A 23,261-nucleotide genomic window follows, 5' to 3' on the forward strand; every position below is an offset into this window, starting at 1 on the left:
TTTTTGTGTGGTGGTGTCAGCATTTTATTCAGCTCTGTAGTAACTTGAAATAAAATTAGTGTTGGACTAAAATGATCTGTATTTGTGTTTCTTTCAGCCAGACTCTTCACTAGAATAATTTTTAGGTCTTCTCACTGCTCTTACTTTGTGGAAACTTTCATTTACCAAATGACATACTATTAAATGTCTGGGAGACTTTTATTGCAGAACTTAAAAACAACATTTGGTACCAGCAATTATCTTAATTGCAGGGTCATTTTGCATGTATGTTTGACTTTTACATTTTGGTATAACCTCCAAGTTTTGAGATAACTAAAAGAACGATAGAATTCTTTAAAAATATTTTAATTGAATTAGATTGTCAGAGTTTTTCACCATTTTTTCCTTTTGAAGGGATGGTAAAGTATTTTATAGGTCAAAGTTATCACAGTTAATCTGAATAGAAACATATGGAGGACATGATTCTACTTTAGTGTGAGGAATTTTTATTTGTTTTATTTTCACAGGACCACAAAATTCATGAAATCCATTTGATATCTTCTTTCCCAAAGTTTTAATCCCCTTTTTTTCCAGTCATTCAGTTAAAATATTCTGTTTGCCTCTTAATTATCATTTGTGTCACTTACGATTACACATCCCTTAACGTTTTTCCGAAAACCTTTTTTCCCCCATGAAATTCCTATGAGAAATAAAATCTTTAGAGATTTTTGTTTTGAAAATAATATTAGGAATTATTGTATATCCCTTTGTCTCTTTCACATTCTTGTAACCAAGTTTCTTAATAAATTATTGCATTCCTAACCTAAATTTTTCCCTGTAATTTTTTCTGAATAGTTATTTTTGTAGTCCTAAATTATTCAGAGTTTTTGAGCTATTATATAATTGCTGATTTTATTTTACCGTGGAAAGGATACCTTATATATAATAAGCCCATATGCAGTCTATGGCCATGCCACCCTGAACAAGCCTGATCCCATCTGATTTTGGAAGTTAAGCAGGGTCAGGCCTGGTTAGTACTTAGATGGGAGACCACCTAGGAAGACCAGGTGCTGTAGGTGTAAAAAATAAAAAAATAAGGGATTGTAAGCTGACAAGGTCATTGCAATCTATGAGGTCAACCAAGGGTTGCCTCGTCTAAAAAAAATTAAAAAATTAAAAAAAGAAAGCCTATATGCAGTATACAAAGAGTTTGAAAACGAAAGATAGTCATTAATCTTTAGAATACTTTCCTTCTGTTTCTATCAATAACGGATTTAATTTAATCAGAAAGAAAAGTTGTCCTATTTGATCTGTATATGAAACTTGTTTTCTGTTATTCTTAAAACCTCATCAGCAATAAGAAATCAGACTCAGTGGTAAAGTTCATGGGTTTATAAATTACTGCATCATAATGAGAGTTTTCTTGTTTGTTTTTCTCTGCTTTTTTTCTTGTGATTATATATATAAGACCACTGTGGACTTGCTGCCTCATAGAAAGCTGAAATTTATAACCTATGTAGTCCTGGAATTTATAAAATTGATTCTATGTGTGTGTGTGTGTGTGTGTGTGTGTGTGTGTGTGTGTGTGTGTGTATTCCTTGAATTTGTGGCAGTGATTAGGGTGGTCTGAATTGGATGCTCTGAATTCATCTTTTTTGAAATGCTGTTTAAAACCTGGATTAAATTTAAATATAAAAACCAGAGGAAAAAGACTATATGTTTGCTTTTCTTATATGTCAAATTTCATTGCTTATTTATGATTCTTTTACAAAACGGATCTACTTTTCTAAAAGAAGCAAATACATAGAGCATTTTTTTAAATGAAAGGTCATTGTAATTTCTTCAGTGTTTATCATTTACGTGGGAGTATCAAAGAAATAGTCAGAAAAGAGAAAATTCACAGTCTCAATGAAATTTGAGGGAAAACCTTTAGTTATTCGTTTCCTCAGATGAATTTTTTTTCCTTGGTTCATATACCACTACATTTTTATAGTCATGTTCATGACATACTGTCCTATACTTGTTCTCTATGATAATAGGGTATTTTGTTGCAAGATGACTTCCTCAAGAAGAAAACCTGAGATATTTTTAGAAATGGGAGTTTGTCTTTTCTGGCCAAAAGGAAAAAAAAAAAAAAAAAGCCCTGATCTTTATGATACTGTAAAAGCATAGGTTCCATTTTTATAGACTGTAATGCATGAATACCAAGTCTTGGCTGTCTTTTCTAATAGTATTCTTTTAACTTTGTTACTAATATAAATTCTGGCTTCTGAAACAGGTTTAGTTTTTCTTTGGAAATTGAAGTAGCTTATCAACTTTTATAGATCCCTAAGTTGCTTAGCTAGGGAAGAATAGAGTAAAATTAAGACATGTACTGACATTAGTCTAAATATACATGAAATCCCTTCCTCAATAATAACAGTAGTATAACTAGCTTTTACTGAATATTTACTATGTGCCAGATACTATATTTTATGTTTTATCATCACCATCTCATGAGGTAGATACCATTATTATTCCTGTCTTTTACAGAATAGGAAACCAAGGCTTAGAGAAGCTAAGCAACTTGGCCAAGGTCAAATAGTTGTTAGGCTTTATAACTGATTATAAAGCTAATGGTGTTGACCACTTTACTGTACTGCTTCAGTAAGACTAGAGCTTCTGAAATATATCTATATTCTACCCTCTTAGAGATTGAGTGAGGTACTATAATAAACATGATACTTGCCCTCTAGAGAAAAAAGGCCCAAAGATGTACAACATGTTTTTAGATTCTTTAATTCCTCATAGCTAAATACATATACTCAGTTAACTCTGCCTTTTTTTCATTTTAACTTCCTTCTCTCTGAGACTGTTACTTTCCCCTATACAATGAGAACTTTTATATTCTTTGACACCTTGCTCTTCCTGTTACTCTTACTTCCCTACTTTAAAACTTTTTCCTTTGGTTTCATTCTACTCTTATTTTTACATGGTCAAGTCTCTACTATTAAAAGCATCCTTTAAGCTTGCATCAGTTGTTAGGGTTGCCTTGTGTCATGCTCCTTCATGGCTTGTTTCTAAGTAGTCGTCACTGGGGGAGTCAATGGGAAAATGGTATAGATTATGATCTGTAGAGGTAGTATGGAAAAACAAGTAAAATAATACATCATCAAAATATCAATATATAATTTGACTTTCACCACAACTCTATAAAGTAGACAGAATCTTATTTCAAAGAGTACATTTAGAAGTTTTCCAGGGTACACACCCCTTGGATGATAGGATTGTTGTCATATATACTTACATGTCAATTAGAATTTTATGATGTTTCTGGTTATATATACTTTTTAAAAAAATTTATTGAAGTTATTCTCTAATTTTAAATATTGTGATTTTGTTAGTTTTTTCCTATGAATGTTTAAAAAGAAATTTGCCTTGTTGTAAAAGATGCCTTATTTATCCTGTAAGTATACTATGTTAGTTATTTGTCTCAAATTAACATTTATTCGGTCATTCTACTAAAGTATAGTATTAATACTGTTGTTAAAATAAGATTATAATTATTTTTGACAGTTTCATCTTTTATTGGTAAGCCAAAACAAAGAAACATCAAATCAGACTCACATATTAGAGACATTACCTAGAATTCACCTTTACTAGTAGTTTTGAGGATATATACAATCAGAAGGCACAGGTGGAAGCAAGGAGAGATCTGGGACTCTGCGTGATCCCACAGTTACCTCATAGCAGAGAGCATTTAGATTTTGAAACTTTGCTGTTCTGTAACCAAAGATTGTGTAGCTTACATGATTTTTTCCAGTGTGCCATGCCTTATAAATCCATAGATTCCGGGTTTGTTAACTGTAAGCATCCTTAATAGGGAACATCTTGCATTCTTCAGATAAGGACTTTCCTCCTAACCAAAATCATTAGCCTGTTTACTAGGAGGACCAGTTATCAGAATATTAACAAGGAGATTAAACTCCCAACACCTATTTGTCCCTGGATTTCCTCTTGGTAAAGGAAGTGAAAGGATCTCAAGATAGCTGTTTTAATTCTTCCCTCTGATTTGCAATAGTCTTCTTTTGGCTTTTTTTTTTTTTTTCTTTTGTGTTTCCCTCCAACTTTTTGGAAAATATTTTAAACCTATAGAAAAACTGTAATGCTGTAATATAATAATAGTACATTGTCTTACATCCATGTTTGTCCCTTTATTGGTGATACTCAGTTCCAATCACTTGGTTTACATTTTGTCTGCCATATTTCTCCATTTTAAAGGCACCTTTTTCTTTTTGGAATCATTCAGTAATCTGTGAGATGATAACTTTAAGACTATAAAAATATACTGTTGTCTTTCACTCAGTGACTCATGTTCTACGGCTGGATCAGTTAACACTTTTTTATTTCCATTTCTCAGCTGGGATTTTTTTTTTTTTCCTCTGATAAGATTTTAATTCATTGATTTTTTTTTTTTACATCATTGAGAATAGTGCTAATAACCATTTTTACCTGTGGAGGGGAAAAATGTTTCTATTTCTTGGTTCTACGGATGTCAGGTAATTTTGGATTGAACCCTGGACATTATTAGGATTAAGTAGTAGAGATTCTGGGTTTGATTTTTTTTCTTCGGTAAGTGCTTATTTCAGCAGTTATTTTTTGGGGTTGGCTTTAATTTCAAACTATGTTTCTTTGACGGCAGCTCCAGCCTCAGTTCAGATCTTTTGTCTTTTAGTGAGCTGCTTTGAATCTGTTCTTGGTATGAGTGGTTCAAGGTTAGGGGTTCTTTCCCTTCTGGGTTTCTCCTGCTCTCTCAGTGGGTAAGGTATGCTGACTACACTCTTCCATAGGTTCTGCTATCACTGTTCTTGAACCAGGCAGACTACAGTTAGTCTTAGGCTACACTCTGAAGAGATGTTATCTTATTTGTATAGCTCTCTTTGTGAGCTTAGACTCCCCGTCAGCGTCTGCCTTCCATTTATTCTTCTTTACCTTCTGGTATGGCTTTTTGTAGCACGTACAAGTTTTATGGTTTTGTTTTTGTTTTTTGGTGGGGAGGTGTGGTGGGGACCTAATCATATTCTCTATTAGTGTCTTAGTCTGTCATACCCAGAAATGGAAGTAGCTAAAATTGGAAGTAACTAAAAATAGCTAAGAAAGATCCTGAATACCTCAAGACTCTGTAAATTTAGGTTTTAGAGAGATGAAATAAGAGTTTAGAAAAGTGTAGCCAGTGAAGATGAAAAAGAACCGAGTGTATGGTGGTTAGGAAACTAAGTGAAGAGAATATTTCAGGAAGGGAGTAATGGACTAGGTATTTTTGTTGATGTTGTTCTTGTTTTAAACTTAGTAATATTGTTTTCAAAGTGTAAACTCATTAGATCATAATTATTGATAAAATTTTCAAGTTGTAGTTCCTCTGTGGTCTAGCCTACCTGGCAGAACTGTGCTGGTAAAACCAAAATGGTTTTTTGTTCTTACTCATGTGATCCTAAGCATGCCTTCTCTCCGTTTCTCCCTTCCCCATGCTGTTTCTTATCTGTAAAAAGATTTTTAAGTCTCAAAAGTCTGAAACTGTTTCCACAGTTATATTTTCTTCCTTTAGGTCTGAAACCTAGAATCTGCAAACAGTGGTCCAAGTATGGAAGAGGCGTAATGATTCTTTCTCATTTACATTCCATACTCCTTTAGCATACATTATGGTCTTTTATGGCTACAAGAACTGCAGTAATGAGTACTGTGACCTATAAGTCCCTTTCATAAATCTGCACCTTTTACGTAGATTGTTTTTCTTTAATGCATTACAAAAATCAAGTAATAAAATATTTTTTGAAACCTTTGGGTAACTTTAAAGATCCCCAATAAAAACTTTCAACTTAGAATAGCATTTTTACCGAGAGGGAGTGAAATAACACACTTCTCTAGAAGAGTTTAGGCAGTGCAGGTATCAATGAGATTGATTCTGTCTGCATGACTATTTAATTTTTAAAAATTTTTCTTGTCCCATCACATTTTCTCTTCCTTTTTCTCTCTTTGCTTTTCTCTTACTATGGTTACTGGTAATGTCTCTTCTGGTGGACACTTTATTAAATAGGTAACATAGAGAAGTGGATAGACTGAGCAATGTAAAATTTAATGGCTACTGTACTACAGTGAAATCAGAAATATTTATTGGAGAAGATGTTGCTACATCATCAGGAAGTCCTATTCACTGTCGTTGGGCTTAGAAATTAGTAAAACCTTTTTAAACAGACATGTTAAACCTTTTTAACATTAGCAACATGTTAAAATTATTGACTGAGCATTTCTGTTTTTAAGAATATATTCTATAAACATAACGATAAATAATATTTATGGAAACATTTTAATACTAAAAAATTAAACACTGCTTAGTGTAATTCCTTAAATATTGTTTAGAAATCGAAGTTATAGAGTATAAAATAAAATAGAGAGAAAATAAAATAAGATAGGAATGTGTATCTACCTTAATGCATTATTTTTATATATGTATTTAATGTTTTTATGTACACACTCTTATAAAGTAGATATGTATTCAAGTAGAAACTTTAAAGAATTTTAAAGCAACATAGATTAGAAAATCTACTTCTTAACATAATATTCATTATACAGCAAAAATGTTATAGAAAGCAAAAATGTATTATATGTACACCATAGGGATGTGTGTGTGCACATGCATGTTTGTGAATAGTACAATTTTATATTCTAAGAATTTTGAAAATCTTAATGTGTGTTATTTAATTTTTTACAATAATTTGTAATATTAATCTTTATAACGTTTCTGAAGCATTAGAATGTAATTGAATGTGAAAATGACAGAGAACTTGGGATAGCAATTAGTCACAAACACGTGCTTTGGGAATTTTGTGAAAGCAGTGAAGGATATTGTTAATCTACAAAGATAGTAAGAGAATTACTGCTAACATTTGAAAATTGAAAAAAGGTGTGTTAGTTCTTGACAGTTCACAGTTTTCAATTAAGGGACTATAATTATGAACTGGGTTAATTATTTGCAACAGTCTTCAGAGAAGTTGGTACAGAGTAGTATTTTTCTTTAGATGTGTCTGCTTACTTTTTTGTTAGAACATATAAAATATTTCCATCTAACGCCATTGCCAATAGGCCAAAAGAAAAAAACAGAAAACAAAAAAGTGTAATGAGTATGAATTGAAAACTACAAAATTGGGTTCTAACTCTTGGCATTGAAATATTATTAAGTTTATGAACTTTGACCTCTGTAAGCCTTAGTTTTTTTCATCCATAAAATGCAAGTGATTGAGTTTATCTTCTAAAAAGTCATTTCTTATTCCCATGTCCTAATCTTTTATCTCAGTTTGGAGTTTACTACCTTCACTACCTTACTCTTTCAATCATGAGCAGAAGAGTAGGCTTTTTAGCTTTATACTGAAATAGTATTTTTGTTTTGAAATATTCTAATTGGAATTTATCTTTTAATTACAAAGGCAGTGGTTGACATGTTTTTACATATCATTGTAGTAATACTTATACCACCTAAACACTTAATTTAGTAAATTAGCAATTCCTTATTTATTTTATATTTTAGATAGGATAAGGACCTTTCTAGATGTTTACCCTTTAAACATTTAACCTTTTATCATGATATGATTTTTTTTAGATATGATAATCTTCCTTGCCTTAATACAGAGACAGATGTATTTTGATATTTAGAAAAGTGGTGTACAAACTTTCTACATTTTTATAGGTATGTATTTCTTCACAGATTAACCCCAGACTGATAGTTCTTATTTGTCCCAAAGAGAAAGTTGCTTTTTCTATTCAGGGCCAATCCCTCTACATGTGTTATGTCCCTTTCTTTTTTCTCCTTTGTTACTTATGCCTTATTACACTTATAGCTTCAAATTCTGTTCCTATATGAATGTTCTTCAGTCAATAAACTTGTTTAGTTTATGCCTTAACACCCATCCATCATCATCCTTTAACTGTCTCCCAGTTTCTTCCTTTCCCTTTTTGTTAGAATAGCATCTTTACCTTATTAGGTAAAGCCACTGTGATCTCCACCTCCTCACTTCCCGTTCCGTGAACAGCCCACGTATTTTATCTACCTGTCTGTTCATTAGTTTCTTTGAATAAGGTTTACTCTGACGGTTATATGCTGGTGTTCGCCCTAAGTTCTTTTTCTGTCTTCCCATTTTATACTCTCTAACATGGCTACTTGCAAGTTTAACTACTATCACTATTCTGGACACTTTATAATCTCTCTCTGATGCAAATCTTTCCTGTAAGATCTTCACTCTTATATTCAGCTTCACTTAGGAGCTTTCAGATGCACCTGAAATTCAACATTTTACATGATTCACTGAGCTAAGTTAAAAAGAGTTTTTAAGATTGTGAGGTTTCTTTTGAAGCCTAAAGACAAGGAGTACATTTTAACCTCACCAGGGATTAGAATCAGGATCTGGAGAGCTCTCAGAAATTCGTGTAGTTCTGTTTGTGTATTTCTTTCCTAGCCCTTTGTCCCTTCATTTCGTGCTTTGTTTTTGCTTTTCCTTATCTTTCTCCCATCCTGCCCACTCTGCAGCTCCCTGTCACTCGCCTTCTGTCTGACCCTCCAGACAGCTTTCATTCCTTAGCTATGTCAGGTATATAATGGATGCTGCCTGGCTAACTGACTGACTGACTTTTAAAGCAAAATGTTTTACTTTTATTGGCACATGTAGAATGTTGAGGTTGCTCTGAGTATCAGTATATAAGTAGAATATTACTGAAATGTTACTAAGAAGAGTCTGTAACCAAAGAGATGTTTTTGGTTTTTGTTGGTTTTAATGTTAAGTGTCAGAAATAGAAGAATGGATAGGCTCTTCATTTTATAGTCACCATGGCCAGTTCTCTAAGGCCATTTAACATCTAGTTTAATTTTTTGAAAGGGACAACTTAATTTATTGTTTCTTAAGGCAGAGCAAGATGCCCTGATTTAATATCCTTCTGCACTCAACTCGTGACATTTGAAATCATAAACAGGAAGTCATAATGGGATTTTTAAAAGATCATTATAGTATATACTGCTCTCCTCACACATACAACAGTATTTAGAAACAGATCATCATGTTGGAATTCCAGTTTGCTTCCTGGCATGTGGTTTCTATGGCTTTAAGCCAGCATTTTGAATAGGTCATATTCCTGAAACCTTTGGCAGTGTTGCATTTTTAATATGTAGAGGTCATGATTTTCATTATAAGTTATGTTGATATGAAGATGTCATATAGAGTCTATGGTAGTCTTAAAATTTTGTTAGCTTTTAAATGAGAACAGTTGTAACAAATAAAAGTGTATTCATCCCCTGTTTGGGGACCTGCTTGTTTCTGTTTGAAAACAAAAAACAGTTACAGGTCCTTGTTGGCAAAAGTGATGCAAATGCTATTACCATTTATTGAGTCGTTATACACACCTAATTTTAAATTAAAAAACTGATTTTGGAATTGCTTCCGTTCAAATAAGCCTACTGTAGAAGCTACTGAGTGTGTAAACAGAATTGAGGGGTAGGAAGTAAGAAATACCACATGAGCTTTCTGTCAAAATGTTTTTTATTTCTTTTTGTTTTATTTTGATTTGATTTTTTAAGTTTTGTAATTCTGCAAATTTGAACTTAGAACTTTGGCAGAACCTTTCTACTAATTGTGAAAGTATCTAAAACTCTTTTTAACTGTTAATTAAAGAAAATTTGGATAACCAATACTACTGTCATAATGTCAGTATGAAATAATGTGGTCATTGAAAAAAGAGGCGAATATTACAACATAGTTTGTTTGAAAAACACAATGAGAGACATAGAGTCCTAAAGTAAAACCACAATAAAAACAAGAAATAACAGTCTTAAAAATGTGATTTTCTTATTCAACTGAGCTGTCACCTGAATTTTGAATTAAATGGTGTCATTATTTTCAGACATTTACACTTACTAACATGAACACATTGTTAGATTTCTAATAAGTGGAAACCATGTATTTCTGTTTTTTTCTGTTACAGTAGCTGTTAGTATTTGCTACTCAAAATATTGATATTTTGTGACAAAAGAAACTCAGTAGTGTTCAGTTTTTTCTTGAATATGAAGAATTTTATTCTGTTTTCTCTACCTGCCACTAAATTATGTAAACTCTTTAGTTTTCTAAGAAATAAAAATAACCCTAAGGGCTGTGATTTCTCCAATTAAAAAACCTTCTTTAGCAATTTACAATGAAAATGTATAGTTCACTTGTATTCTTCCCTTTTTTCTTCTTCAAAACTAACTAAACCCTTTATAACAAGGATCACTAAACCCTTTATAACAAGGATCACAAGGCAATATGCCATGTGATTCATTGTTCCTACTCTGCAAAAATATTGTACTATCATATTATACTGTTACAAACTGGGCCACACAGCTGAAGGTGGGCAGCGGGTGAACAAGCAAAGCTTCTTCTGTATTTGCAGTCACTCCCCAGCACTAGCATCACCACCTCAGCTCCATCTCAGATCATCAGGCATTAGATTCTCATAGGAGCACCGGTTCCTGGTGCCAAAAAGGTTGGAGACCATTGCTTTACAAGATATATCAGTTTTATATATAGGTGAGATAAGGAGAGAAATCCTCGCTTTTTAAATTCTTGATTTCTGTTGAAACTCAGTATATTAAAATAGAACTTATGGATTTTGGTTGTAGTTAATAATTCTTCTGTTCTCCACATTCTAAGATAGCAGCCCAGTTTATTAATGATCATATATTTTCTTAAGATCCATAAAATTTGCGATCAAAAAAAAAAATGTGCAAATGAAATAAAGACTAGGAAGTCTTTATTATAAATTCCATGCTATATGCTCAAGTTAGCTTAGTTAAATACATTTGAATTTAGAACCTACTATGTATGTACATGATTAGATTTCTGTCATCAGAGAACATGCCGTTCTGTGGGAAACAAGCACATGAGTCTGTCTATGGTATATACTATACCAGTATTATAATCAAAGAGTCGTAAGAATCTAGCAAAAGGACCAATTAGTTTAATTACTTATAGGATTTAAGGAAGACCTTACAGAAAGAGGGGACACTAAGTTGTAACTTGAAAAATAAATATGATTTTACTTTGGAAAAGGCAGTCTAGGTAAATAGAACACACCAAGAACAAAGCATACAGGTTTGAAAGTTCTTGGTGTGACCTGGAAGGGCTGCTCAGTAATCTGTTTTATTATAATATTTAGCACATTGAATAATTATTTCCTTAGATGTCTCCTTTTTTTGATAAGATGTCTTTTTATCTCCTATGCTTAGTTTACTAATGGCATAAAGAAGACATTCAGCAGGTATTTCTTCAGTAAATGAATGTCATGGCTAGAATATGGAATGAATAGAGAAACAAAAGGTTGAAGATGGTGGCTGAATGGTAGATAAGATTACAGTTTAAAGCCTTTTAGGAAATGCAGATGATCAAAGTTCTTGAGTAATCTGTGTATTTTCTAGAAAAATAAATTTGAAGGAGAGTTAGCATTGATTATTGGGAAGAGATTAGAGGGGAGCTGACTACTTAGGAAGCAACACTGACTTAATTTTTTCATGCAGTAAGGAGACATTTATTAAGTGTATGTTTATGGAAGGCAATATGCCATGTGATTCATTGTTCCTACTCTGCAAAAATATTGTACTATCATATTATACTATCAGAGAGTAAGGAACAGATACACAGTTTTAAAAACAGGATAAGTTATAATAGGTGCTTTGAAAATTTTAAAAGAGTAAGAGATTGCTTCTAGCTAATAATCAGAGAAGGTTTTCTGGAAAAGGTAAAATGACAGTTTAATAAAAAATTAATGTTACTGATTCACCAAATTGATACAATTTCTTTAACAGTCTTTTGTTGAATCTCAATAGCAAGGATACTCTTTTACACAACTCTACATCTCAGACTTACGTGTTATTTATAGCACTAGAAAGCTCAACTTCAGATGTGCAAACACTGCTAATAATAATTTTAGTTATTAATTATTGAGTTCCTACTCTGTGCTAGACTCATTGCTTCATCCTACATATATTATCTGTAATCTTGATAATAGCTCTTCAAGGTTCCTGTTTAGCTCCATTTTACTGATATGGAAACTGAGGGTTTAAGGATTAATTGCTTTGCCCAGAATTACACTATCAGAGGTTGGCAATACCAAGATTCAGTCCAAATCTATCTGAATCAATAGCCCGTGTTAACACTCTACTAACCTAACTTCTCTTACTTTAAGTATTAAATGCACAATTTTATCAAGAATAATTAGTTATCATAAAGAAATGTGTTTTCATATTATAATTTTAATAATCACTCTTAATTGAAAAGTGAAAATAGTAAATAATTTATCATTGCCTCTTGAGGAAAAAATAGGATTTCCTTATAATTTGACGTAATTAGAGTAGTTGGGCTTTCCTAAAGATATAGAGTGCCTGGTTATTCATATAGGATTTTGTGTGTGCATTTAACATTTAGAAATAATATCTGGAAGCTAAATACCAAAATAATCAATTCCCTTGGGGCCATGAATTAGTAGCAATGATGAGATTTCAGAAATGTTTCATTCCTTGCTAAATTTGGCACTATATTTTAATTTGAATGTAATGTGATTCTAGTCTTAATTGGCAAAAGCTCTTTAATAACGGATGTAAATATAATTAAGAAACAAATATGAATTTTATTATCATTGTACTCTTGAAAATACTGGAGACCTGAAGTTCTAGCAAAAATACTTTGAAGGAACTTATAATAACAAATAGTTGACTTCTCTCAGTTTGAAAGATTGTCTCTTACTATTTCAGTTACAGACCACTCTCCTTTAACATTCCTAAATCTCTTTTAGCACATCCTTATATCATAGTCATAATTTCAATATTATGGAGAAAGACTCTGCCGCAGTCACCTAATATAATTTTCCTAAGGCCTTTTGGTGAATTTCCTAGGTGATTCATTAAGAAAAATTGTTCTGTGGACTTATATAATTGGTTTTTGAACTTTTTAAATTTTTCTTTAATTCTTTGAGTTTAGGCAAGGAAAACTAAACACAAATTTATGTAGATAAATTTTAGGAGTAAAAAGGTGGATATAATATATTCATATAAAGCTGTAATTTTGTTCTTTTTGATATACTGAATAATAAATAACTATATACATCTCAGCTCTATTTTCTTAACATGTTATTGAGAAGATATTAAAATAAAGTGGTATTAAGTATTTTATTTACTTATAAATTTGCACAAAATTGTGTTCTTTTAAACAAATGTTTGGATTCCATGTCAAAAATAGTAAACTTTTCTCCCTAAGACCAGCCATTTTGTTAGAAGATCTCTAAAATGAAAAAATCTTTCTACTCTGATTTATTCCTTAGAATGCACATTTGCTCTAAATCTAAGTAGAATCTTCAGGCTGATGTAATTGCTGCATCTCATTTTCTCCGCTTGCCTCCTTAAACATTCAGAAATGGATAATTTCATGTGCCAGGAACAGTTTAGATGTTTTTATTTGGCATAAAAAAATGTGATCGTGTTTAATCACTTGAGTTAAACAAGCTATTTTTTTTTCTTATTTTCTAAAAGGTATTTGTACTATGAGAGACAGGACCGTATAATGACAAGATTTTACAGCTTCATTTGACTATATTATTTGGAAATGTTTATGCTTAGTTAATATCTGCTTTTAAATGTAATGCAAATCTTTGGACTATTGAATTTTACAAATTTAACTTTTGCTCACTGAAATTGTAATTCTTTTTACATCAGTTATTTTCACGTCTTTATGAAAATAATTTATAGTTGAAAGATGCATTTCAGTTTAGTTTTTAGACTATGAAGATTCAACTTTAAACATAAAAGTCAACTTGGAACTAAAGTGAGACAGTACTATTTGTAGACATTTAGTAATTCTTTAACTGGCTGCCAGCAAAAACCTGACACTAGTAAAATTTCCTAGTAGTAAACCTACTTTGTTTTCTATATCACTCTTTTGTTCAAGAACTTAAATTTACTTCCTATTGTCTACTAGATGGGGGTCTAATTCCTCATGGGTATTAAAAGCTTTTTCATTAGTTGGTTCTTCTCATCCTGACCAATTTTATCTCTCATTGCCATTTCTGTCTACATACTGCAGTCAATTTTATATCTCCTACACAAACTTTATGCATTCCTGTTTTTAAGTTTCTCTAGATTTCTTTGATAACAACACTGCATTCACCTCCCCACCTCATATATACTCTTAAAAATCCAGAGTGAATTGTCACAGCCTTCACCAACGTCTTAAGCAGTGGTTTTTTTAGGGATACATGCATGAAGATTCATGCCTGGGGACATATAGAGGAAGGGAAGTTTGCACAGTTTGAGAAAGGTCCCTCAATATTTTGCTTATCTTTTAATTATTCTTACCGTTGAGAACCACAGCAGTAAACACAAATTACCCTACTTATTTCATCTTCATACGTACATATTGAAATTAGGTAATCAGTTTTTAACAGTCTACTGCATTGCATCTTCCTTTGTGTTATGTCAGGTCATTTGCATGTTATTTCAAAAATTAAGCTACTCTTTAGTTATCTTTTTTTTTTTTTACGCAGTGCTTGGTGTTCTGCACAATAGAAGTCTCTTTAGTAACATACTTCAGATATTTATATGGACACCTATTATAAAAAAAATTTTAAAGAGGTTATAGCATGGTACTATTATTTTTCTAATCAAAATGAAGATAAATTTCCATAAAGTTGTGAATTTTTAAATTTCTTTTCCTTATCCACCATTTAATAATAGTGCTTGAGACTTTATTATTCATTTTTCATTTCAAGTTTAATAATTTGAATTTTAAATACAGTTAACTCTTGAACGACATGAAAATTAGGGATGCGGACTCCCTACTCAGTCAAAAATCCCTGTTTAACTTCTTGACTCCCTCAAAAATTTAACTATAGCTATCCCTCAGGATTGGTTCCAGGACTCCCTGCAGATACCAAAATGTGATATTAAATGGCATAGAACAATGCATACAGTTGACTCTCTGTATTCGAGAATTCCCAACCAAGGATCAATTTTGATTTGTGGTTGGTTGAATTTGTGGATGTGAAACCCTGGGATACAGAGGACCAACTGACTGTGCATTTATTGAAAAAAATTTTCATATAAGTGGACCTGCACATTTCAAAACTATGTTGTTCAAGGGTCAACTGTAATGAATTTTTTGAAGTAAAATTAGCATTGGTGACATTTAAAGGTGTAGAAGGATATAATTATATAAGCAAAGAAGAATCAAGCCACATGTATTATTTCCTGAAGTTTTAACAAATTGAGTTGATACTGTTTTTGTACCACTACATATGCAATATCAGTGTTTTTAACATAGTACTCTTTTAATAAATTTTTTAAGACTTGAATCTCTGTAGTCTTTTACTCCATGGAAATGGCATAGATAAAATATTATTTAAGATAGCTATTGCCTTCAATATCAGTTTGAAAAATTATACCAGAATCTATTCAGTGACAAATCCTAAACAGACGTCTTTTGAAGATCTACTGTACCCTCCAGTCCATCATCATTGTCACTTTAGATCAGAAGCTGAAATTATTTTCACTATTTTAATTAGTATTGTAGGATTCAAAAAACAAAAGTTTTACCTTATATTATTTAGGCCCTTACTTTACCAGAAAAGTTTACATATTTTTATCGTGTCATCTTGGAGCTATCCTCATGACCATGGCACTTTATAGCTCAACAAAAATATAGTGGGTCGTGTTTGTTTACCAATACTCTGCTGGTTTATAGAAGTAAGAAATTAATATGATGTTTGCCCTTGAGAAGCTTATAGTCTAATGAGAGAGATGGACATGTGAACAGAGAGTTTCAATATTGTGTTTTAAACACTGATAGATGCATTGGAGGAGGGCCACTTAGTACTTCTTTGAGGATTCATGAAAAGCTTCCTGTAGCATGAACCTAACTTTTAAAAGGTGACCATAACTTCACAAGTTGTAGGATGGGAGTCTTAAATTTATATTGCTTTATTATTTTTGTTTTAGAAAAGTCATAAAGAGTCTATGGCCATGCCACCCTGAACGTGCCCAATCTTGTCTGATCTTGGAAGCTAAGCAGGTTCAGGCCTGGTTAGTACTTGGATGGGAGACCACCTAGGAATACCAGGTGCTGTTGGCATAACAAAAAAAAAAAGGGGGGGGTTGTGAAGAAAGTACTTGTAGAATCAAGAAATACAAAGTAGTTAGATTATTTTCTTGGTTTTCCCTACATGAAGTTCTGTATTAGGTGTGATAGTGACTTAGATTCATATTTCAACATGGACGAGATTAATGATTAACTGTTTTTTTGTTTTTAATTTAGAAAATAAGTTCGAACGAAAGACATAGTTACGAAATTTGTTCTCTTGTCATAGTTCTGAACAGGGGCAGTGTTTACTGGCAGATCAAGTTTATGCTCTACCCAATACAGAGATAACTGAGATAGTCAGTTTAACAATTTATAATACCTGACAGGTTAAAAGTTTAGTATCCATTCTTTCAGCAAGTATTTTTGAGAATTTACCAAATTCCATTATGATACACCTGAGGGGAAAAAAATATACAAAGTATTCTGACTTTTAGAATTTATTTTTGGGAAAATTGAGGAAGACAGCATAATAAATAAGTTAATTAATATGTTAGATGCGATGTTATGGAAAATCAGAGCAGAGTAGGAAGGATTAGGAGTGACGTGAAATAGTTTGGTATGTAAATCCAGAGTGCAAAAAAGATTTGCGCTAGAGATAAAAGACTGGGAATTGTTGACTCGTATGTGATATTTATTTTTTTATTTATATTTTAAAATAATTTATGTTTTAATTGCAGTTAACACGTAACATTAGTTTCAGGTGTACAACATAGTGATTAGACATTTATATAACTTACAAGGTAATCACCCCAATAAATCTAGTTCCCATCTGACACTATATATAGTTGCTACGATATTATTGATTACATTCCCTATGCTATACTTTATATCCCCATGACTATTTTGTAAGTACCAATTTGTACTTCTTAACCCCCTTCCCCTTTTTTACCCATCGCCCCAACACCTCTACCATCTGGCATCCATTAGTTTGTTCTCTGTATCTATGAGTCTTTCTGTTTTGTTTATTTTTTATACTCCACATATAAGTGAAATCACGGTATTTGCCTTTCTCGATCTTACTTATTTCACTTAGTATGAATCTTAGTCTATCCATGTTGTTGCATATGGCAAGATTTTATTCTTTTTTATGGCTGAGTAATATTCTATTGTATTTATGTACCATGTCTCATTTATCTAGTTGTCTTATTGATGGGCACTTAGGCTACTTCCATATCTTGGCTATTGACTTCTCTTCTTGGCACTGGAACCCTGAGCTGGAGAGGTGGTATAGGGCTGGGACCCCCCTCCCTCATCCTGGAGTGATCTCCACAGCCAAGATATCCCTCCCCATTTTTAACCACCCACATGGTTGTGGGGCCAGCCTATTCCACATCTCTGCCCCTCCTGCCAGTCTCAGTGTGGCTTCTTCTGTATATCCTTAGTTGTAGGACTTCTGTTCAGCTAGACTTCAGCAGATTCTCATGATGGTTGTTCTGTAGTTGTAATTTTGATGTGGTTGTGAGAGGATACAAGCATAGTGTTTACCTGTGCTGCCATCTTGACTGGAAATCTGACTTGTGACTAGATGAAGTCACTAAGATAGTGATGAGTACCAGGGACAGAATCCTGGTCCACTCTCAAGCTAGGAAGAAGAGGGAGAATTAGCAAAGAAAGCTAAGGAAGAAAAACCAACAGTATGGGTCCTGTAAGTCATGAAGAAAGTATATCAAAGAGAAAGGAGGAATTAACTTGTTAAAAGGTGATGATGATAGGCTAGAGAGGGGAAGAATCAGATGTGCTGATTCATTGAGTAAGATTACTGAGACCTGTTCATTGTACAACATGGAAATCATTGGTGACTTTTACAAGAGTCTGCTTGAAATGTGTTTAAAAGAAAATAAACAGCATTTGGAAATAATGAGGAATTCCTAAGTGCTATATAATTAGGGTGACCATATGACTGTATTTTCCTGAAATTCTCCTAATATTCACCACTTGTGTCCCAGCATAGTTTTTAATAGTGCCTCATTTCACTTTCATATGTGGTCATTGTCATTATTTTTTTATCCTACTTATATTTGACCAGTGGTATTCCTTCAAAAGTAGCTTATGTGACTGTGCGAGAATCCCATTAGTTCTTTCTTTTTTGGCATAACAGTGTTTCTGGGATTATACTTTTCTTGCCTCAGATCTGTAATCTTTCTCTAAGAAACCCTGCTTCATTTTAGTGATATTTACCAAACAAGAGTTGAAATATGGATAGATTTTGATTGAGGTAGAAAGGGAGTGAAAAAACATAGGTGGCCAGTTAGAGAAAGGCATTCCACAAATAAAAATTTTTAAAGCAGAAGTTTACCAAGGATACTGAGGTAGGAAAATAGAAAATTTAGTCACTGGTTTCTATGTAAAACTGAATGGGCGACATATGAGACACCCTAGAAGAAATGTAATATTAGAGCAGAAAGATACCTTGAGGACAGGTAATGAATGGAATTGAATGTCAGACCAAAGGTCTTTGACTTTGTTTTGTATTTAGGACAGTGACATATAATGGGTCTTGGAGTTACTAGTCCTGGAGGCAGGAATACTAGTTAGGTCGTTATAATCTCCACAATCCATAATGAAGTATTAAACCTAAAGGTAGGTTAATGGCAATCCAAAGGAGGAAATGAAATTCAACAGATATTGCAGCAGAGAAAGCAGAAAAGGGGATGGGATCATAATAGAAGCATGACAGAGACCCACAGTATCAGATCACTGAGCTGTCTAACCTGAGTAGCAGAGGCTAGAGATGCCATTAATTGCGATAGAGAACACAGTAATAGGTAAAGGAGGATGACACAAATATTTTGTTTGGAAAAATCCCTCGCAATTTGATAATGGAGTATAACCTATTGAAGTTCCATCCGGTAGAAGTGTATTTAAGAAATGGTAGGCAATATTTAGAAAATAAGGTTTTTGTTGTCACTGAAGGGTAACCATAATGATATTACCATCTGGAAAAGCGTGAAGATTTGGATGTGAATATCTCTCACGAGTTATTTCAGATCCTTTATTTCAGAGAAATGCATATATTGCCTCATTTCCAAATAGACAATAAAACTGCAGAATCCAGACTTTTCTTGGTACCTTATAATTCCTTGTATTGGGAATTAACCCCTTAAAATCATATTCCAATTTTGATCATATTTTGGAAAATACAAACAAGTTTCATGTTTTACTAAATTAAAAGCCTTAATAAGAGTCTCTTGGAATTTAAAATGTCAACAGGATTGCTGCCTCCAAGTTACTTTTTGTCTTGATACAGTGTTCCGCTCCACTGATTTAGAATAGTCAAGTTGTAGACATACTTCCCTCCACTCAACCAGAGACAACACTACACTGATGATGTAGTTATGAGTCAGTATATGGTAGTCCCTCCTTATTCACTTTCCGTCGTTTCAGTTACCCGTGGCCAAATGTGGTCTGAAAATATTAAGTGAAAAATTCCAGAAATAAACAATTCATAAGTTCTAAATTGTGCACTGTTCTGAGTAGCATGATGAAATCCCCGACCCAAAATGTGAATTTTCCCTTTGTCCAGGATATCCACACTATATATGCTACCCACCTATTAGTCACTTACTAACCATCTTGGCTATCAAATCAACTGTCTAAGTATCACAGTTCTTGTGTTCAAGTAACCCTTATTTACTTAATAATGTCCCCAAAACACAAAATTAGTGATGCTGGTGGTTATGCCAAAGAGAAGCCGTAAAAATCTTCCTTTAAATGAAAAGGTGAATACAATACGATATTTTGAGAGAAAGTGAGAGGGAGGGGATTCACATACCTTTTTTATGGTCTGTTGTTCACATACCTTTCACATACCTTTTTTATGGTCTGTTGTTATAATTGTTCTGTTTTACTGTTGTACTCTAGTTATTGTTAATCCCTGACAGCACCCAATTTATAAATTAAACTTTGTCATAGGTATGTATGTATAGGAAAAATATAGAGTTCGGTAGTATCTGTGATTTGCGGCATCCTCTAGGGGATCTTAGAGTGTATCTTCATTGGATAAGGGGGACTGCTGTATTTGATTGTTCAAACAAAAGCCTCTGGAGAGAAGAAAAACAAGAAGATAGCCAAAAAACCTAAATTGGGATTACCTAATTCCAGTTAAATTTGCTATTTAAAATAAAATATGCAGTAGCATCTGACAGTGTAAATTAAGGGAACTGGGATGTTCTGGTGGATCTGGTTATTTGTGGATGACTTGAGCAATGTTAGTTTAATATGATTAGGAAGGAATTAAAACAATTTCTAATTTATCACCACTGACTGATGAGAAGATATGGCAAAAAGCAAAATGTGGGGATTCTAGTCCTTAACTTCGTTACAATACCTCGAATGAGTCTCTTAAAAACTTTCTTAGGTTATCATTTTCTCTTCTATAAAATTGAGTGGGTCAGGGGTCCTCAAGATCACCTGGAAGCTTAGTGATTCACTAGAGGGATTCACAGGATTCAAAGTTTTTTATATTCACAGTAACAGTTTATTTATTACTATTTAAGGATACAGATTAAAATCAGCAAAAGGAAAAGGCACATGGGAGAAGTCCAGGAGAAACTAAGCATAAGCATGTGGTGTCTTCTCCCAGTATAGTCACATGGACACACTCCTGGCAATGAAGTGTGACAACTTGCAAAGCATTGCCATCCAAGGAAACACTTGAACCTTGATGTCCAGGATTTTGATTGGGAGCCAGTCACATAGGCACGAATCACCTACATGAATGACTTCAGCTACTCACTCACCAGCCTCCCAAAGCAAAGAAGTGGCCACCATAAATCACATTGTTAGCATAAACTATCTTGTCAGATTGGTACTCTCTGGCGCAAGGGCTCAAAGCTCATCTCTCAGGAGCTGGCCAAGGGCCAGGCCTGAAGATAAGCCTTTTCCAGGAATGCACAAAATTTGAGCAATGCAGGCCTGCTGAGTTAACTCTTCTGCACAAGTGTAGAATTATGAATAACTGAAGTCCCTTATAATTCTAATGTTTTATTAATAGATTAATAACTTCTAGCATAAATATTGTAAAGAATTTAAGGCTTTATTTTGTCTTTGGATAATTCTATTTGAAAGCGTAAATAAATTGATGCTAGAAAATAACACTGGATCAAATGTCTAAAAATAAAAGAATATGTGACTTATACAAGTCAGCACAGAGCCCTGCTCACTGATGAATAAGCTCCCAAATGAGAAGATTAAAATTTTCAGAATTGAATCATTTTAAGGAAATCCAAGGAAAGGAAACTACTTAATTCAGCCTAGTTACAGATGCTAAATTTAGTTTGCATTTATTAGCAAATTACTGATATTTTTAATTTCCCATGCATTGGCGATAAATTTAAACATTTTTAATGAAAAACCTTTGCATTATTTTTGTACAGTTCAGTAAATTGCTCGTTTTACCTGTTTAATTTATAGTGCAGTGTTCCATATTTACACCTGTTATATAACTGTGGTATCTTCTTCATTTTTCTTTATCCTTGATTCATGGTTTTTGGCATATCATTGTTGCATTTTTTTATTTTTATATTTTTTTCAGTAACAGTTGACGTACAACACAACAATTAGACATTTATATAACTTGAGTGATCATCCTGATAAATACAGTACCCATCTGATACCACTGACTGTATTCTCCATATTATATTCTACATCCCCATGAGTGTTCTATAACTACCAATTTGTAGTCTTAATCCTCTCTCCACTTCCTATCCTCCCACCACCCAATCTGACAACCATCAAAATGCTCTGTTTCTATGAGCTTCTTTTTGTTGTTTGTTTGTTTGTCTTGTTCTCTAGAGTCCATATGTGGCATTTGTCTTTCTCTGTCTGACTTACTCCACTCAGCACAATACCCTCTAGGTCCATCCATGTTGTTGCAAATGGTAAGATTTTGTTCTTTTAACGGCTGAGTAATATTCCATTGTGTATTTATAGCACCTCTTCTGTATCCATTCATTTATTGATGGACACCCAGATGGCCTCAATATCTTGGTTATTGTAAATAATACTGCAATGAACATAGGGATTCACATGTCCCCTCAAAGTAGTGTTTTGGGTTTCTTCAAATAAATACTGAGAAGTAGAATGACTGGGTCCTTCTTTGTCTCTTGTTATAGTCTTTGTTTTAAAGTGTATTTTGTTTGCTATTACAATTATTGCTACCCCAGCTTTTTTTGGTTTCCATTTTCATGTAACATCTTTTTTCACTCCTTTACTTTCAGTCTGTGTGTGCCTTTCAATCTGATGTGAGTCTCGTGTAGGTAGCTTATATGAGTCTTGTTTCCATATCTATTTAGCCACCTTATCTTTTGATTGGAGCATTTAATCCATTTATGTTTAAAGTAGTGGTTGCAAGATATGTAGTTATTGCCATTTTATTATCCATATTTTTTCCTTTTTTTTCCTTTTTTCTTCTTTTTTTTAAAGAAGTACCTCCAACATCTCCTATAACATTGTCTTGGTGGTGATGAACTCCTTTAGCTTTTTCTTTTCTGGGAAGTTTTTTATTTATCCTTTGATTCTGAATGATAGCTTTGCTGGGTAGAGTAATCTTGGTTATAGATCCTGGCTTGTGTTTAGTTTGCTCTTTTTCTAGTTTCTTAATGCGGAAGCTTATATTACTGATTTTCACTTTTCCATGTAAATATTTCCTGCTAGTCTCTTCTGGCCTGCAAAGTTTCTGTTGAGAAATCAGCTGATAGTCTTATAGGAGCTCCCTTATAGGTAATTAACTGCTTTTCTCTTGCTGCTTTTAAGAATCTCTCTTTGTCTTTAGCGTTTTGCATTTTGATTGTGATATGTCTTGGTGTGGGCCTCGTTGGGTTTGAGACTTTTTTGGGACTCTGCACTTCTTGGGCTTGTATGTCTTATTTCCTTCACCGGATTAAGGAAATTTTCAGTCATTATTTCTTTAAATAAGTTTTCAATTCCTTACTCTCTTTCTTCTCCTGGTATCCTTGTAATGCTAATGTTGGTATGCTTGATGTCCCAGAGGCCTCTTAAACTATCCTAATTTTTTTGGATTCTTTTTTCTTGTTGCTATTCTTATTAGGTGTTTTCTGCTACTTTAACCTTCTAAATTGCTGATTTGATTCTCTGCTTCATCTA

At 33.1% G+C, this 23,261-nt stretch overlaps 1 protein-coding gene and 2 pseudogenes across 2 annotated transcripts in view; all 3 read left to right on the plus strand.

Annotated features, from left to right (window-relative positions):
- SRFBP1 (serum response factor binding protein 1) overlaps positions 1-23,261 on the plus strand; it is a 56,203-nt gene that overhangs the window by 12,500 nt on the left and 20,442 nt on the right. The gene's annotated exons all lie outside the window — the stretch shown is intronic.
- LOC111738518 lies at positions 940-1,058 on the plus strand (annotated as a pseudogene).
- On the plus strand, positions 16,030-16,148 carry LOC111738532 (annotated as a pseudogene).

This window comes from Pteropus vampyrus, unplaced genomic scaffold, assembly GCF_000151845.1.
Source record: "Pteropus vampyrus isolate Shadow unplaced genomic scaffold, Pvam_2.0 Scaffold39, whole genome shotgun sequence".
NCBI lineage: Eukaryota > Metazoa > Chordata > Mammalia > Chiroptera > Pteropodidae > Pteropus > Pteropus vampyrus.